Below are 21400 nucleotides of genomic sequence, written 5' to 3' on the forward strand. Positions count from 1 at the left end.
CCTCTGATTTGATCATTACCCACTGCAAAACATCGGGAAACACAAACTAACGGACGTATGGATGAGAATGATCGTTTTAGCGGAGGCAACCTCTACTTGTTCATGACATATATATATATTGCCAATTATCATTCAGTGTGCTCATCATTTAGACATTTGGATGCGATGATGCCAAGGCCTTCGTGCATCTAAAAGACACATTAAGACTGCACCTGTTGTGTAATATTTATCATTTCCAAACACCCTTTTCTTCAAGATACCGTGCTAACCAATTATTTCGACAGTTTTTTCTATAAATATCTAAATAACCCTTTTTCAAACTTAAAACAATAATTAGAAATTATTCAAGCCCAACCCTAGGATCATGAAACAGTTTTAAACTTCAGTTTTTGCTTAGCCAATTATGAATGATGTAACGTTTTGTAACATTATCTAAACTTAAGACTGTTTCATGCTATTGGGGCTTGGTTACTTTGCAGCATCTCAATCACTATTATTGTATTAAATGTGAACCCTGTGTGCAATCGCGGTAAAGTTTAAAGCGCCATAATTGATTGTCTCAGTGTCAATGTGGGTAGTGAGGCTTGTGGAATGGATGTTAATGGACGTTTTTCTGTCTTTTAACAGAACACCAAAACAAAAACAGCAGATCACTTAGCAGAGCTTTTCTCAGTTGCCCCTAAGATAGAGCACAATGGTGTCCAGTAAAAACGGCAAAAAAAATGATTCATCATTACGCTTACAAGAAAAGCACACATAATGATGTTTACTTCATTTTAAATAGATCAGACACTGGATATCTTATCCGTAAACAGTAACCTTCTAATGACATCGTTAGCTTCCATGGATTATTGTGAAAGCAAATAGTATTGAATTTATCTTCATTTCGCATAACGTATCATAAAAAGCTAAAATTAAAATCAGGTTTAAAGATTCAACATATTCAAGTTAACGTCATGTTACTTTGCAATTGAAAAATGAACCGATGAAAGATTGGCAAATGAACCGATGAAAGATTGGCTAAGGTGTCATTCCTCCACTGGAACTTTGCCAAGAAATATCGTTTTTTAATCCAATTGGGCAAATTGGTCAATATTATCGACTTGCAGGGCATGTCAAATACAATAGCTTAATTGATTGATGGTTAATACCAATCATTATGAACTGATTTGTCATTCTTTGTATTTCTACATTGATTTTGCTCGATCTATTTGTGATTCCAATGATGGATGACACTTCCTGCCGGATTTATCATATTAAACCTATATTCCCTAACCTGCTGGTATAGATATTGAGTGACCCCGTGTGGAATCCTTATTTATACAACGACCGATACTTCATTATCGCCATCTGTTAAAGATTGTTATTTATTGTTATAACTAAAAATATATGCTCAATATCTATTGGTGTTGTGGTATTCATTTTTAGTTATCGATTGTTAGTAAAGTAATATAAATCATACAAAAAACTTTCTGCTTAGAAATCGAACCCCGATCTGATATATGATTAGCTACATGTAATAACTAAACCATCATGTCACTCTATATCTTATATTGCTCAAATGTAAATATTTAAGGTTTACCTCTTCTTAATGTACCAAACTAAAATACAAATATTGTCAAAACTACTTACGAATTATAACTAATAATTCATGTACGAGAATTTATTTTCTTTATTTCTGTTTCCGAACCCATTCTATTGATTTGGAGTTTTCCATTCCCCTTCCAGATAATCTTGCGAGGTGGGAATCAGTGGTTGGCATCACTAGTCTACACCCTGGAATCATCTGTGATTTTGTACTTAGATATGCCCGATTAAGAACCATACCCCTTATTAGCGACTAATCACCTTTATAATTACCATTAGTCATTTTGTTGGCATAATAAGTTTCCTATTGCCTTCAGGTTTGAATTCCAGCTTTGATATAGTGGTTACTTCTGCGATAGAAATAGTGCCAGAAAATATCTGATGAATTGCTTACGCCTATGCTGGCATACTTTCTTTCTTTTAATGTTGTGTCCGCTAGAAATTGCGGTTAAACTTGTGCATAATTTTGTACCAAGCTTCAAATCTCATACTGCTAAATACACAGCTATGTTTAAGTTAATGTATAGCTGAAAATAACGTTCTGGAAAACTCTTCGAACCATGAACATGTAAACAATAAAGCCTGTTTAAATAACGTCTTTTTATCCCTGTTCTTTAGACAAGAAGAAACAAATTGAACGTTCACCATTATTTTATGTTAATGAAGGTATCAAAAATGTCATTAATCTCCACAGTATTCCTTAATGTGACTTGTTTAACATCACATTAACGCCCAAAATGCTCAACATCAATTATGATTCAATTAATCTACAAATAGTTTTGTGTCAATTCTGGACAGACACAATGGAATAGTAACACAAATAAGGATACAATAATGCCCGAAGAGAAAACCCGTTATGTTCAGAAATGTTAAATAGTCACTTGCTGCTGTCCGATTCAAATTGACTTTGCTGTTACTAAATCATGATGAGTGTATGATATTTATCAATCATGGACCTTTTCTGAGTTCCATATGGTGATATACCTTCCTGGTAGAATTAAATAATTACCAAGAGCGTCGTCCGCAGTTATTAGTTGATATTCCAACAGGGTAGTATAACACCATATGGACCGAATAAAATAACATTTGGCGTTTAAAACACGTTTTTAACCTCATTTCATAAAATCAACTATTTTTTAAGATCTTATATAAGACGGGCTCAAAAAATAGGCTGGTACTGAAAAGAAGCCTGGAATTTCCTAAAAAAAAAAGAAAAAAAAAAGAATATAAGCCGTGGCTTATGAACGAGATTTTCTGGTATATGTGCAGTTCAAAATCTGCCTATTGTAGAATTGTTCAGCTTTCCACAGCTGTGATTATAGGATTTCGTTTTGCTGGTTTCCATCACGTTTATCTAGACAGATTTAATTATTAATTTGTCTTTTGCTTTACAATATATTTATTATTACACTGATGGATCACATTGCTAAAAACGTCATATAGAATTATGTTATCAACTTCACATCTTTCTTCCTGTACTAAATCAAACTGGGGAGTACGTGGAGCAGCTGTGAGCAATACCTACCAATAACAGAACTGATATCGGCCATGTAGCCGTTATCAACCTTCGGGTTAACCCACGCAATGATGAGTGAGTAACGGTGCTACTTCCTGGTACAACGACCCAAATGTTAAATTAATTGAAAAGCAAAAAAAGTTTAAACAACATTTATAACGATTTTAATTTGTCTTTTCGATTCATTATAAAAATTAGTACAGCTCTTTATTATAAACACTATTTTAAATTAATTGAAAAGCAAAAAAAGTTTAAACAACATTTATAACGATTTTAATTTGTCTTTTCGATTCATTATAAAAATTAGTACAGCTCTTTATTATAAACACTATTTTAAATTATTGAAAGTAACCACATATTCAATGCAACCGACGGTTGTTAACGATTAGCCTTATCTTTTGGTAAATTTGACGTTATCAAATATAACATCCCGATCTTCTGTAGGTACAACTATTTCGAAACACCTGGTATTGGGAGGCAGGTTTTTTAAAAGTGATCTGTTGGCATATTGAAAATTCAAACTTTAAATATTGATATACAGTGGAACTCGGTTAATGTGTACTCGAAGTGACCTTGATAAGTAGCAAAACGTAGTGTCCACGTCATTATTAGAGTTGTAATCAAATCACATGACAAATTATGGCGGCAGATCTGACTGCGTTTTGTCATGATTAATCCGTGTAATATTGGCACTAGGAAGCTTGGCGCTACAGAATGTAGTAGTGAGCGCCTGTCAAGGAGTTCGGGGAGTTCTCGATCGATATAAGAACGCTCCATCAGGATGGTTAGGTTTGCATAACAAACTCTCCTCTTTAATTACAAATATTTAGTTTTCAGAAAACACGCTGTATAGCGGAATCAATGCTCTTATAACACTTGCATATCGTAAACGATAATAACATGCTCATCAGATATCTCATTATTGGGACAGATAATTTTGTTAGAGTGACTAAGCCTCACTAAGATAGTTCAGTAAATTGTGTTCTTAGAATACAAATGACACTCGGTGACTAGAGACCGCGATGTGTCGTATGTTTGACAGCCCCCATTCCAGTGGACAATAATGGACATTATGTTAAGTATATTTAATAGGTGCATTTGACTTCTGTGTAATATTGTTCACTTCAAGTTGTAATAGCTATCCGCGCAACCTGTCACTATTCAAGTGTGTAACCGTCGTGTCTTAAGTCCATATCATTGTCCGGATTGCAGGAACAAAATAATGAAGCTATATATACATGTATATATAGTAAAATATAACCGATGCGAGTCTATACTTTCAATACCTTGGGAAGCCGGTATACCAATTTTAATAATTTTAATATTTATTTTACAAATTACATATTGTTGTTTGGTTCATGAATCATTTTGCAGAAAAGAATGAATGCAACTACATTTTAAATGTTGTCTTTACAAAATGATAGACATTTCCCCCACAAACTATGCTGTTATTAACAAACGATTTATGTCATCGAAATGGAAGACTTATAGAGAAGAGTCGTTCGAGTTCATACATATAGCATTGGTGCTACTTTTCAAATTAGGTCACACTACAATACGATCATTGTCGATTATGGCTTTGGTATTTATAGACAAGGGGTGAGAGAGTGCTATGTAACATATAGAACCAATAGACAGGTAAGATACTGCTGCATGTATCACCCTTCGCAGTTCAAACGTATCCAAACAAGACTACATGACGTGAACGTAAGGCAATGCAAAGACAAAAAGACAGGTGCATGGCCGGCGGCAGTCCTAACCGTCAACCTCCGTGGCCTTATGAGAATGGGCCAAACGGATATGTTTTCCTCTATGTAGAAAACCTCATCTGGCAGCCTTTCAAACAAACGAGATTTTATGTCTTCAGTGTGATTATGGTATTGGAAGTAGGGTGTTCTTAATAACGATAATCTAGAAACACATTTGACATCCAGGAATGGAATTCGCGATCAATAGATTCTCATCAAACATGCCACTATGAAACATCTGCTACTCTTCTGGTCCAGTATTATTTTTATTTTTACGTTAACATTTGAAATTCTCATAAGTATGTACGGCTGTTATATAACCACCTCTGTACATTTATGTAATTATTAACCAATTGTTTTTACACACTCAATTCGAGATTTATTACACGTGCAATTGTAGGCATTAAGACAGAAATAATTGGACCATAACCAGAAAGTAGTGTTCTAATTTTTAGATACAAATGTTTTACGGTGTCCCTTCCATTACCACACAGAATGGGAGAACAGTCATTATTTGTATGAAATAGGCGTTGATGACATTATGTATATTGCATCAGTGTTAGATGTACGTTGTAAAACAATGTTTGATTTGTACTATAGTTGGTTTCAATGCTGTTTAGTTATTTTACGACAATTATTCTAACATCGAAGCTATTTGTTGAGTGATTATTTCTTTGGTTGGAGAAAACGAAGACAACTTTATAAGCTTGGGAAAGAAATGAATGTTATCATTCAGGACAGGAGAATTTGATGTTTTACTACAATTCGTTAGTTGTTCTCTAATAAAATTTTATTTCAACGAAGTCGAAGTGCACAAAAAAGCCATTTACATTCTACACACAACTTAGCTGTGATATGTTTTTACCAAAACCAAACAGAATATGGGGTGAGAGTGTGTGACTATCGACATCGACTGATTTAAAAGAACCTCAGATCAAGGTCGAAGTATAGAATCTACCTATTCTAATGTCAAATCGTCAACTGATGCCGTCAGTAATATTATCACAACATTTACCACACCGGTTTAGTGTCTGTTCATCCGGCTAAAATGTCAAATAAATAATACGTTATGCAAGTATATGAGTAATGTCTCCTGAATTTGGATTTGGAGGTTTTGTTTTTTTAGAATTGTCATAACGAAAAAAAAAACCGTATCTATTCTGGACACCGCTGAAGGCGTGTTCAAATAGAAATAGAAATTACTCGTCGATTAAAAAGTAATGTCGTCAGTGATTTTGGTTTTATATATCAAAAGGAATTTAAAGTTTTGCTTTCTTGCTATACATATATGAATGGCAGTATGTTTGATTTATAAGTACTACAGGTTGTTAATTGAATGAACTTGAGGACTGGTGATTCAGCTACGATCAAAATGATCTCCTCTGATAAACTGCCGATATTCACTAAATAAATGCAAATTTCGTTCTTAGGTGGTTGCCAAATATTCTCTAGAATATTATTTGTAGGTTAATGTAATTTGTTTTGTAGAAAATCAATACCAGTAACACTGCCAAGTAGTTGTCAATTTCCCTTCTTTGTAAAACTAGTGGATATTCCGGTACTCATCAATGTGAATCAGCTATAATAGAATACATTCGACCTCAATACGGGGATGTGTTATACCTAAGACGAGGACTTTGGCACGTACGAACATCCTGATGATGTTGAACCTCACAGATTTGTAAGCATTTGGGAGTTACGTTCACTGTTACAGACCAGATACTGACAATTATGTTAGTAGTATTTCAGTATCAATGGTCAGAGTAGGTAATATTCAGATTGTCTCGGATCACTGTGAAAATACTGTAAAGATATGTTTTCACGTTTGGTGTAAACTTCCCACATGCTGATTTCCCGTGATTAATATATTTTCGATTTTAATAATCAAGCAATGGCTAAAATGAAGGAGCAAAATGAAGGAGCAAAATTATTATCTTTTCTGCAATTTTTTTTCGTACGTAATTCAAACAAACAAATAAATCATATAATGAATGGAAATAAAAGATAATTTTAAACAAGCATGAGCACGTTCATAGAAATGTATATGTCAATTATTCGTAATCACATGATGGTAACTTACGTCTAATTTGAAAATATTATAATGTCTATTATATGAAGTCCGGTTCTGTCTGGGATGTTTTCGCTTTTATGCCGAGGAAAAAATCACTGTCTTTCTTATCTTATCCCGTGAATTGACGCATGCTGTCAAAGCCATCAAACGGCGTAACTATCGTGTGTCTTAGTCAGGAGATGCAACACAAAGATACAGAGTCAAACAAAAGCGTTAGATTTTAATAGAAAGTTATATGGTGTCACAGGAGAAGTTATATTAGGGCTTAGAGATGTTGATACAGGCGTCATTACTGTTACGTAGGTAGTGTTGTAAAATTGAACATACTGTCCCTTTACATCGTCTTAAAAAGTGACTAACCTTTTAGGTCTTCATTTCTAGCGTCTCCTTTAACATATTTGGCTATTTGGGAAGCCTGAATTCTATCCTCTGACTAAGACACACTACTCCGTCAGAATACTTTGACCGGATTGGTTGTGCTGTTCGGTATTAGAGTTAAGTATAGAGAAAAAGCAAACCGAATACCATACATATTTATCGTCGTACAAAACATCTTTTCTGTTAACATAACGATAATAATGAATTATTTATCAATATTCAACCAAACCATGACATCCAAGAGGCATCTTCACAAGCCAAGACAGGCTTCCTTTTGATGCAGTTTTCAGCCAAAGTTCAGCCAAAACCAGTGTAATAGTGTATTAGTTTTTTCTGCATTTCGTTACCTATTGGTAAATTGTGTCTGTCTACGGGTCGCGGGAGACAACTCTTATAGAATAAGTAATGTGTATTAAAATGTAATTGTCGAGTGGAAATCAATCCAAATGAGATAAAGAATTAATGAAAGCACAAATGATACATTTACCAGTATATAAGTTTGTCATCAACCATGTGATTCAACAGCTAAAGAAAAAAATACAGATAGATTGTTTAATAAAAAAAAATTTAAAAAGGATGTAAACATCGATGCCTTTCAGAGGATAGTGTACATCGAAGTCTTATATAATGTTTAGCGTTGTTTTGTACCTCGATTTGTCATTTTGTAAACCATTCGTTGATATTAAGTAAGTTTGTGCGTTTCAAATATAATTTTATTTAATATTTTATTGTTGCTGCTTTCTCTTGCTTCCTTGGCTTCTTATATATATATAAATTATACAAATACGAAAATTGTCAATTTTGTTATATCACTTCGAATCACTCTTTGATTGACTTAATATTTCTCATTAAGACTTATGTTTTCAATGCTCTTTTGCTTTTGGTAGAAAAACCATGCATGCCAATTAAATTTTATAACAATTTAGCGATATAACAAATTTGCCATGTATGTATTAATGTTTTCTTTTCTAAACTCAAATTTTCTTGAATATGCGACACAAAGGTTTCTCAAAGTATTCAAGACATGCTATTTACAAACAGACAGAAGGTGAAGTGGCCTTATAGTTTATATTTTTCAATATACTGTAATTTATTGTTCTAATAGAATCTTAAGAAAGATAGCCCTTATTGATAAGGCTTATTAGCCACTAACGGAGGTGTAAAACAAACTATCAAAATGCTGATTCCATGACAAATATTTACTTATTCATTAAAATTAATATCAGAATTAACAGCGCGTTATTATACGTTGATATTTTCATTGTAAAATCTAATTAAAATACAGAAACATATGTCCATTCCGTTATCCATTGGACATGAGAACACAGGACGTTGTTATATTAAAACATTATGAAGTGATATTGAGATGTACATTATGAAACAATAGCTGTGAAAAGAACGTCAAGCCCAATCAACAACCCCCCCCAACATATGAACCATGTTAATTGCAAAAGAGGTCCAGTTGTTACTCTAGACAGGGCTTCTTTGTATGGTCTTTGAACCGTCGCAAGCAGCACACCAATTTCAGAAGACGAACAAATTAGCTTCCAAACAAACACGTCATCCTGCTCCACATCATGTGTGGAAAATGTATCCTCATGTGATTGAATCCATGTCTCTTACTCAGTAAAGTGACGCATATTGAATAAAGTAAATATTTTAATTAAAGTGTCAACGATTTTTTTACATTGCCGAGAACAATATATATGTCATTATGTCATATAAAGCTGTGAGTTTTGTACTGTAAACGGACTGATTTCCGCCGCGATATAATTTCGATTTTTTTATGTCGAACAACATTTACCTGTCGATATAATTTCGTTTTTTATGTCGAACAATATTTACCTGTTGATACAATTTCGTTTTTTTATGTCGAACAATATTTACCTGTCGATATAATTTCATTTTTTATGTCGAACAACATTTATCTGTCGATTATTTCGTTTTTTATGTCGAACACATTTACCTGTCGATACAATTTTTTTTATGTCGAACAACATTTACTTGTCGATATAATTTCGTTTTTTATGTCGAACAACATTTACCTGTCGATATAATTTCGTTTTTTTTTGTCGAACAACATTTACCTGTCGATATATTTCGTTTTTTTTTTTTTTTTGATGTCGAACAACATTACCTGTCGATATGATCCGTATTTAGACTTCTGAGGCTTTACTTTGTCATGTTTCATGCATTTTCGCAGCGATTAATTTTCGAGATATATGATCGTCTACGAACTTTAATCGAACTAAATTCCACTCACTCGTGGTTATATCTTTGTGTCAAAATTCTTAGAAGAATGGCATTTAGATACAGAGATTGACGAAAAATATGAAAAAAAATTAGAATCAAAATCATAATCTTATCAACAAATGTTTTTTCCCATTGTTATCGACAAATTATCATACAATGATATTGTAACTTGACCCAGATTTGACTTAGTTCCGTATTTACTTTAATAACTTACTATCAGAGTAGCAAGGTTTTGATTTCAGGCGATGTTAACCCACAATAATGTCAAAACTGTGTCAATTGAACAGAATATCACATTATGAATAAATCTAACATCATGGTTACTGTGCCGAAATATGCATGAGAGTGGGAAAAATACTTTTTAAGAGAAACATATGGTATGCTTAGATTTTAAACGTACATGGTTTACCTCCCTTTACATAAGCATAGAGATATACATATTTGTATACATCGTAATTAAAAATGAAATGTACAAATGGACATGTAAAAGTGTCATTTATCCTGCAAATGTCCCACATACAGACGGATAACTTTTGCCGGATAAACTTGTACTTTAAAAATACGAAATTTTTTATCCTTCAATACGATCACGCGAATTTGTTCCACATCTGACAAAACTTATTTAACTTGAACCTGTACACGGAACGAAAAATTATATTGTGATATGTTATTATCTTTGATCTTCTGACAAGAATGTTGAAAACCGCATCAAAATCGGCCGCTTCAGTACCAAGATACCGCCCTCCAAAATACTCGATTTTTACCTGTATATCGACTGCTAATCATGGCCGATCACGCTGATTTGGGGAATAACCGGATGTGACGTCATGAGGACAACGGCAGTGAGGTGTTAGTAGTGGGGTTATAGCACAAAGGTGGACATACATATATGTATTTCTGAAATGGGGTTACGAGAACTTTACAAATATATATACAGTACACAGTTATGATGACGATTTAATTATATATTAGGAAATATTGCAACTAAAATCAGGCTAAATCCACATATGCATAAGCAGAGACATCTATTAGGTATATATGTTTCCGGAAGGCGTCATCTTGTGTACCTTGTGTAAAAACTTTTAACCAGTGATCTTATCTTTGTTTTGACAGCTTACTAAATAATTAAACCTCGGGAATATTCAATTTTCATTATGTGATCTAAAGGAACGAATTAGGAAAATGATGGTCATGTAATTATCAATTTGAAAATATTTCTGTGTAAATAAAAATTCACTAACCCTATGGATTTCAAGAACCAGCATAACGAAAAGGATTTGTGTTAAATGTATTTTATAGCTCAATGCACGTAGATATCATAGACATAAATTGGGAGAGGGGTTAAAAAATAAAAACTTGAGAGTTGATTTCATGGTATATAATTCATTTACAGATGTACTGAGTTTCTCTTCCTTTTAATGCTACATGTACATGTATGTCGACATGTGTTCTTAAACAATCATCAACAGTACATTTATTGGTCATATAGAATATCATTATTGGTACTACATATCGATCGATATTGACCAAAATTCACAGTGAATTGGATATCCGAAATCTAGCAACCATCAGAAATATCAAAACTCTGACATTGTGCATTATATTTGCAGTGTTCTTTCTCTATATGCCATTTGAAAATTATTTTGTAGTTTTTTTTTATACATGTACATTTACATGTAACCAGAAACATATGTACAAATATATACATGAGTGTTTCTGAAGTATATGTTTATTTATTACATAATTTTTTTACACCAATCTATATATGAAGAAATATAATATTTTCAACTATTACACCGACCGATCAATAAAACCTTGTTATATTGCACGGTTCGAAGTTATATTGCACGCTTCCATGGAAACGTTATATTGCACGGTTCGAGATGTTATATTGCACGGCTTTAGGAACACCTCGCTGTTGTTGTCTAGTTTTGTAGAAAACTTCCAAGGAATTGCGAGTAACAGTGAATTACGTTATTATGACGTCACAAAGGTTCACGCATAATTTCGCGCTGGATTTATAGAAATCGAATCAAGCACGTCATGTAGACGTTTACTGTACCGAGTAAAGAACGGACAGGATGAATGTATTAGATCAAAAGGCTGTAAGCAGGTCTAATAATGTGAAAACAGACAATAAGACATCCAAACCGGAGTTACAACGTGACGCACGTGGGCTATACGTCAATCTTCAATAGGATATTAAGTTTTTTTCCGGTACGGTGTTGATAATTTTGTCAAGTGATTGCCGTATTCGTTTAATAAAAAAATACTCAACTGAAAAACTGGTGATTATGTAATAAAACAAATATTCCATGGTTACTGTGCTCTAGTTCATAATATTTACCCCTCGGTGATGGTAATCAACAAATGTTATATTGCACTCGGCCTTTGGCCTCGTGCAATATAACATTTGTTGATTACCATCACCTCGGGTTAAATATTATGAACTAGAGCACAGTAACCCATGAAATATTTGTTATAACATGTAATGCTTGATACACTTGTTATATGTTATGTTCGAACGGTATATTTTACTGTAAACTAAGAATTGAAAAGTGAAAACAAATATCACCACATTATACAACAATTACATGATAACTTACCTGTGAACTGATATGTTATAAAGGGGTCACAGGAGGGTAATACCTCATTAACTATATGTAGCTGGAATGTCCGGCGCAATTTAAGACTTAAGCTGGAAAATACAGACTTTTGTAGGGTATTTAACAAAACAGATATTGTGTTTTTGTCAGAATGTTGGTTAGATAATGACTCCAACCTTGTAATAGATGGTTTTTAATTTTGTAAGCGATCAAAGTGTAAAGATGGAGATATATCGTTTGCTTATTCAAAGCATGGCTTCGTCCGTTGGGGTCAGTAGTGATGATAGAATTAGATAGTATCATGTGATGATAAGAAAGATGTTTATGTGGCTTTTACCTATATTCCACCAGAGAGATCTATTTTTTATGGTTCCTATGATGAAGATATATTCCAGGTGTTAGAGAATGGGGTTGGTCATTATAGTTATAGCTATGAAACTCGTACTTTCTCCATTCTAAATTTTATCTAATGACGCATTTATCAAGCCTTATATACCAAACCATTCCGTGTACACTTTAACCTTCCGGTGAATGAAACGTCATTCATTCCCGCTTAAAAGTGACGGTCATTTTATGATATAGAAAGTCTAGTATGACAGCGTCGTCTCTCTCTTGGCACATGGCAAATGTATGCAATGCAAATGTAAAATGTATTTTGTGAGCGCAATTCACGTCGTGTTCTCCAAAAAGTATGGCGTTCCGCTCGCAAAGACATGACGTAACAATCAATACCTACCCGCAAGGGTAATAAGCAAATACAGAATTACACACTGAATAGAATTACCGGTACTGTTTTTCCAATGCGCCTATATATTTCCTACGGTAGTACAAAGGAGCACACTTTCATTCGGTTTATTGAATGAATCTCTTCCTCCGCATAAAAAAACCCGTCTTGCTTCGGAGCGAAATCAAGTAAATAACTGGCAACTTTCTTTCGTTTTGAATGTCATATAGGATTTGATGTATTTTTTCTAATTTTCATAGCGGCTATGAATAGCAGAAGCTATCTACATATCCCGTGGAGCGCGTTAGCGCGTTTTTTTTTTAATAAAGTAAAAATGATTGAAAAGATTATATATATTATATTATAAATTATGACACCCATATACGACAAGAAACGAGATTAATAGAACAGCTGGATGACAAAGTCGTTTGACAACGTCGCGTTTTCAAGCTTCCGCCACCTGGTCTACCTATTTTGCAAATTACAAACGATAATCAAGAAATATAGTTAAAATAAAATTTGATTGACTTGTTACAATTAAACCAAGAAGCAGCAAATTAAATATTATATATTAAAATATTGTGGGCGACTATTTTTTATTGATATGAAACTGGCGTGATATTTGAAATCAGCTGATCGATGCAAGAGAATCGTTGTTTTCATAGTGTATTCATAGTGTTTTCATAGACAAATGTTTGTTTTCGTCAGTCGGTTTATTCATATAGTGACGAAACACAATGTAAATACAATGGTATGAAACGAGATACAAATGTATAGAGATAATACAGAGTTAGTATCGACAAGGCCTCGTCATACTGTATCAGCTCAATTCCTAAGTTTCGCACCAAAATAAACCATGTCTTGTAGGATACTAACCAGGTATTAATTATATATCCTGTTTCGTTTACATTGATGAATGTGTTTATTTTACTATCTATGCACAGTTTCATCGATAGTTTTTAGATTCAGGAAAAGCAAATAATGTTTGTGCAAATATTCAGTGAGATTAACTATATTTTACTCAATTATAGATAATTGTAAGATGAATTTTCCAATAATGACATTTTTGTGTCAGACTTCTGTCTCGTTTATACTGCTCGTTTCAACCTACTTCAATAAAGTTTTGAGATTTTCAAACAAAAACAATTTTGTTCAAAATCATATATCGATTATTTGTGGATTTTATTTTTACACTGAATTTAAGAAATAACCCATTTAGCGGTAATTTTGAAAAGGTATCTTTCTTTACTTTGCGTAGACCCATATATTTACCTCTTGGTAGCTTCATATTGTACTATTTTTATGCTAATGTCTTAACTAGAAATATCATAATTGAAGCATTGATAAGCCTAATTCTGGGAAATGAAACACATTTGTCACTTATTGTAAATAATAGTCGTATTAAACATAACTGATAATTGTTAAAGTGATAATTGGACAATCCATTCTGTAAAAAATCATTGTAAAAATTCATTCATATCAAACAACTCATTATGTTCTTGTGGCTTTAACTAATCCATATGTAAAAAAAATAGAAAAAATTCCCATAAACTCTAACCTTTTGACATATAGGCCTAGGTGTCTTTTGAGCACACGAACTCCATGCTTTTTATTTTATGGTATGAACCCCAAATTCCGAAAATATATATAAATATATATATATATATAAATGTCAGAGTTCATGCAAATTCTGAGGTCCCAGTACAGAGGCAGTGTGTCATGAATGGTTTCTGAGGTCCCAGCACAGAGGTAGTGTATGTACTGAAGGGTTTATGTGGTCCAAGTACAGAGGTAGTGTGTGTACTGAAGGGTTTATGTGGTCCCAGTACAGAGGTAGTGTGTGTACTGAGGGGTTTCTGAGGTCCCAGTACAGAGGAAGGTTGTGTACTGAAGAGTTTCTGAGGTCCCAGTACAGAGGTAGTGTGTGTAGTGAAGGGTTTTTGCGGTCCCAGTACAGAGGTAGTGTGTGTAGTGAAGGGTTTTTGCGGTCCCAGTACAGAGGTAGTGTGTGTACTGAAGGGTTTCTGAGGTCCCAGTACAGCGGAAGTGTGTGTACTGAAGGGTTTCTGAGGTCCCAGTACAGAGGAGGTGTGTGTACTGAAGGGTTTCTGAGGTCCCAGTACAGAGGAAGTGTGTGTACTGAAGGGTTTCTGAGGTCCCAGTACAGAGGTAGTGTGTGTACTGAAGGGTTTCTGAGGTCCCAGTACAGAGGTAGTGTGTGTAGTGAAGGGTTTCTGAGGTCCCAGTACAGAGGTAGTGTGTGTAGTGAAGGGTTTTTGTGTGGTCCCAGTACAGAGGTAATGTGTGTACTGAAGGGTTTATGTGGTCCCAGTACAGAGGTAGTGTGTGTAGTGAAGGGTTTATGTGGTCCCAGTACAGAGGAAGTGTGTGAACTGAAGGGTTTTTGAGGTCCCAGTTCAGAGGTAGTGTGTGTACTGAAGGTTTTATGTGGTCCCAGTACAGAGGTAGTGTGTGTACTGAAGGGTTTTTGAGGTCCCAGTACAGAGGTAGTGTGTGTACTGAAGGGTTTATGTGGTCCCAGTACAGAGGTAGTGTGTGTAGTGAAGGGTTTATGTGGTCCCAGTACAGAGGAAGTGTGTCATGAATGGTTTCTGAGGTCCCAGCACAGAGGTAGTGTATGTACTGAAGGGTTTATGTGGTCCCAGTACAGAGGTAGTGTGTGTACTGAAGGGTTTCTGAGGTCCCAGTACAGAGGTAGTGTGTGTACTGAAGGGTTTCTGAGGTCCCAGTACAGAGGTAGTGTTACAATGTACCTCTGACACTGGTCCTCACGTCCCTAGCAGCACTGGTCTCAGCAGCGTGGACCTCTGGAGGAAGGCTGACGGTTCAGTTCCCATCGTAGACTACCTTAGAGAGAACAGCTATCATCACAGAGTGGTGAAGAGAGGCTCATCAAAATTGCTGATCGTTTACTTATGGTTCTGAAGACAGTTCTCGCTGGTGTAGAGTGATTCAAAGTTCAATTCTGATCGTTTGCTGTCGGTAGTGGGTATCAGTAGATTTGTCACCATTGGGTGATGCTTACAGCTGCACTGTTGTGTGTCCATTGGGAAGGCTCAGCTGCAGTTGTTACCGCGAACTTCTTACTGAAAAAATAATCATATCCAACTTATGACAAATTTTTATAAAGTGTTTTATTCGAATAATAGTAGCATGTTTTAGCATTGCATTTAGTATGTATAATACAAAGATTAACTGTGCTATATCTCGTGTAGACAAAATGTAGTTCAAATTCGAAATCCACTAGGACGAAGTATACACATTTTCAAATAAGATCGATTCATTACGCTAGTCAATGGTATTCAGTTCGATACTGTCCCTGAAACCCTAAGCGAATCTCACGTCAAAAATGAAGTTCCTGCTTTCAAATTCTGATTTGAAGTGACTAGCTTCAGCCGACCAATGAAAATTCGCTTTCTATTTGTCAATAACACTGAAGAGAAGTCATGTGATTGCAGTGACAATTGGGGCTTGAAATATCTGTCAACAGCAGGTTCCAGCAATATCAAGAAGGATTAGATTTATTAAATGTTTTAGACCAGCTAAATTATTAAGTAGGATACGTTCCTCTCCAAACACAAAGGGAAGATAAATGCCTGCGTGGTTTCTGTTTCACAAATTTAAAACAAATTCTGATATACTTAGATCTCATGAATAAATTGGACTCAATGAAGCATAAAAACTAATAAACAAATATCTCACAAATATGATAATATTTAGAATTATAAATCAGCCACACCAGACATATTTTACAAAAGGCATTGTCATGTCCTCAATCCATAGATCAATGATACCTTTATTCCATTGGTTGCTTAATATGTAAATTGAAGGGGCGAAAGTGCAGTGATCCAGCGGTGGCGCAGTGCGATTTTTTTAAATTTACGGGAGAACTACCAAGGGTTTCAGTGACTGTACTGAACATCGTTGGCAAAACACGTACTCTAAGACAAACAATGCACCGCCATTTTGGCACGACGTTCTGGAAACCAGACGTCATGTGATTTTTTTCTGACGTCATGACGTCACGATGAATTTCAAGTCCATGGAAATCACTCCAGGTTATAGCTCATTACACTAGCAATAATGTCAAAAATTACCTTTCCTTTTTTTAAACATCCTCGCATACTAATATGGGTTATTTATGTATTTTAAAAATAGATGACAAATGTTATATTATATTCCCCAGAAAGCATCGCTCTATTGTAATTATAAATGGTAACTATCATTGGTATGCACTTCACATCGACAGATAAATATACATTTTATGAATGTAGTTTTACATCAAAGTATACGACTATTTATGAATCGTCGTTGTTGATTTGTATGCATTAGCACGACCATCTTCTGGGTTACACACCGTCACACTTATACACACTCACAGTGATCATTCTCTCTATCGTCATTTCTCATATTTAAAGACAGAAAACAACTCTCAAAAGTTAGTATTTTACAAAGAACAGAGTATTTTACTCTGTCAAAGACAATGCAATGCAGTATTTGAATTTTAAAGATGTTCTCATCAATATGAGGCATGAAATATGTTTAGAGTTGAATATCCATGCAGAAAGACAAACATGTTCGAAACATGTGTATTTTGAGGGTCGGTAGGGGAAACAAGCAGTATACTAATATGGCCCTATGTTAATTTTGGCCCTATACCATGTTGCCGCATACGTTTATTAAGTAAAATAAATATGAGCAGAATCTATATCTGGTAATTAAAATTCATCTATGTAATTAGGAGGTTTGGATGAGTAATTATTAGCTCTACTAATTAGTGACCATCTTTATTGATATTATGTCTTTATGAAAAAGCCGTTTGATAAAGTTGAGTTGAGAAGTGTTTATCTCTGTTCAGATATTGATGTCTAATAATGATAGTCCAAGCTTTTGATTTAACGGCATACAATGTTTCTTTCTGAAATAATATGGTTGCACGAAACTGCTAAATCAGCATAGTTAAGAATATGCCGTCTACATTATTATATAAGGGACATTGCGGCATTAGCAGATCTTGCACGTTCAGAACATGCTCATGTACGTACATTTTAAATGGAAATAAATCAAATTACGTTTACAAAGGTATATTTTCCTTCGTATTCAGACTCTTATCACTAAAAATCTCATCTGATAACTCAAAAGATCATCGCTGTGAATTTGAGATGTGGAAAACAAGGAAACGTTTAACAAACAGAAACGTGTTTCACCGATAACAATAACCAATGCAGACAGGAAGAAATTAGCACCTGGTGAAGTATACGATGAAATATAGATATGACTTATCAAAATACATACATTGTAGCATTTTTATATTATAGCAATATATTTTGCGGATAACAATAATCAATACGAAAAGGAAACACTGGTAAAGTTCACAGGAACAATCAAATATAAAGTGGATTATCAATATATATAGATAAGAATAAGTTTATTTTGTATGAACTGTAGGGATGAATTGGTGTGATATTTTCTCAGAGAAGAATTGAAAGGTGTTTTTGTCAAAATGTACTACATGTATATCGTAAAATTGACAAAAACGTCGAGCATGAACAAGTAAATTAGTATATAAATCATGAACATGTTTACTGGCAAATGCTTTCAGTTACTGATGGCAATAGTCACTGTGTAACAATAGAGGGTTACATACCTTGTCTAGGTTCCTAGGTAGGATTACTCCACCAACACCATCAAGTTTCTGGGTGGTGTCCTCCAGGTGTAGACGTGTACTGAAGCGGCCCACCGGGAGCACAGACTTTATACATTTATGCAGATACATCAATCCATTTAATTAATATTCAAGAGCCTGTATAATCACTCCCGATTTATGTACTTTCCGTCTCATTACAAATCACTTTTAATACCGGACATATGCAGGTATATAAATAAAGATGTAAATGTCAGATAGACATATGTTACCATCGCTTTATTTTATTATGCGGGATTGGCACGTGATACATCCGAAATATCTACCTATAAAGGCCCGTATGTGTCACATGTGATATTGTCACGCATGAGCGAACACGTTCTCAAAGTATCGGTAACACAAGTTTCAGAAAAGGAAAATTCAACCTATTTTGTTTTTATACAGTTTATTGACAAAATACGGAGCATTCTCCGAAACTAGTGATGCAACTGTTAGCTTTTACTTTGAAACCAAGAAGGAGATTAGAAAAGCTAGCTCGATCAGATCCTAAATAAATGAATGTTTGAGCCTAAGGTTTTAAAATAATCCAATATCGTCATCTTAGTAGCAATGGAGACTGGATACAATCGCCCGTGTGTTTAACAGAGAGGGAATATAATGTATTGCGCTTGTGTTAACAATAGCTACCTCGTCATGCCCCAAGTGTCACATCATTAAACGAACAATTTTTACTTTATTGTGTGTATAACCTTGTGATACATATTAACTGAAAACTTCCCCGGTAAGGAGGAATTTTATCTCCCTTTAACAGGAAACATTAACTAGTTTAGCTGATGTCGCGCAGATCTTATCAATGTAATTACTACATTTTTGCTTATTTGCAATTTAATTAAAACATCAATTAGGCTTAATACAGACGAAACATGTTACTTGTATGCACGGGTTAAAATCATGAAATAAAGTACCGTTCACTTTTTGTACCAGGTGTCATATTTTTTCTTATATATTATTTTAAATAAGGCACATTACGGCTATGCCAATTCAATTAAGATGTTACACTAGTACTTCATCAGTAGACATTAGGCAGCGCGTTGGTGTAACAGCTACTGCATACATACAGACGTATATATGATCACATCTTCTATCTCTATCTATGATATAACAATGGACTTAATAGGTGACAAGTGTTATGTACTACAGTAAGAATATAAATACCATTTCTATGCTGATTATAAAGACAATGATATTGTTTGCAGTGTTTAAGCTTTCAGAACGTTTGTTGGTATGCAACAACCAGTCGACTTTATACATACAAAACTTCATTATTAACTTTGTATATAGCAGTTTTACGAGTATAATGTTCGATGCAGTCAAACCGAATTAGAAAAGTTTTTTTGTCTACCTTATACCGTTGTGATTTTAAAAAAATCGATATAAGGAGCAACATTGTCTAATGACATGAAAGTAAACAAAAACAGATCAATTACATATACCAATGTTAACTTTCAACGCAATACACTGTTTCTACGGTACTATGTTATAAAGAATAACGTGGCATATGGACCCGTATGAAATATCTTGTGAATGATGGTCATTAAAGTCGGTTTCAAACAGATGGTTTCCTCAAGGTAGATACATTTGTATGTTACTTTTGGTATGAACAAAGTCACAGTTTCGGTAAGGATACTAAGGTAAGTAAGTTCCTTAGAACATTTGGACAAAGCAACAGTTTCAGTAAGGATAGCTGAAGGTGTTCTTTAGGTAGGTAAGTTACTTAGAACATTTGGTATAACAAAGTTACATTTTAGTAAGGATACCTGAAGGTGGTCTGTAGGTAAGTAAGTTACCTATAAAATTTGGTATTAACAAAGTAACACTTTCAGTAAAGATACCTGAAGGTGTTCTGTAGGTAGGTAAACTACTTAGAACTGGGGTTAACAAAGTATTGATTATATTAAGGGTACCTGAAAGTGTTCTGTAGGTAGGTAAGTTACTTAGAACATTTGGTATTGACAAAGTAACACTTTCAATAAGGATACCTGTATGTGGGTAAATTACTTTAAACTGGGATTAACAAAGAATTAAGTACAATAAGGATACCTGAATTTTTTTAGTTGAACGGATACCAAGTGTATCGTGTATCTATATTGAATGTTTGACACTTTACTTCATGTCAGTGATTTTCATTCACAACATAGATCGGTATGTTTTTGTAAGATTTGAGCATTTAAACTAATAAAGGATTTTTTTTAGAGAAATTTTGTACATCAATATAAAAGAAACATTTTCTATTTAACTAGAAATGTTAGTATGTGCATTAACCCAAAATATGAATAAACATTTTCTAGATATACCTGTAAATACGTGTAAAACTTTCAACTTTTGTCAATTTCCCCTTTACTATTACCTCTACTCATAAATCTCTTGAAATGTCTACCTTTTTGTTATCAAAACTTACCCACAACATTAATTTCCACAGTTGCATTAACGACATCACGACTAACTGTCCTGCATGTACCTCCCATTCTGACATGTCCTCATTTTGTGTTTATCTACCTTTCTGGGCTATTTTTACGTCATATATAAAAACGCCAGAGACTAGTAAACTGTGTAAAACACCATTTGTGTGATAAGCATCTGGACGAGATGATCTCGATCTCATGACTTGTCTGTTCAGTGATCACGTGGGGGCTGTAGGGTATATATGGGGTAGATATTGTTATATGAGGTGTGAAATGTTATCTACAGTAGATCTTGCTAGACCTTGGTGTATAGTATGCGGACACTAATTCCATTATACCGTTGATATTTAATAAGTGACCGTTATAATACATGCTATGACACGGACAGAT

The sequence above is a fragment of the Argopecten irradians genome, chromosome 8, assembly GCF_041381155.1.
Source record: "Argopecten irradians isolate NY chromosome 8, Ai_NY, whole genome shotgun sequence".
In the NCBI taxonomy this organism is placed as follows: domain Eukaryota; kingdom Metazoa; phylum Mollusca; class Bivalvia; order Pectinida; family Pectinidae; genus Argopecten; species Argopecten irradians.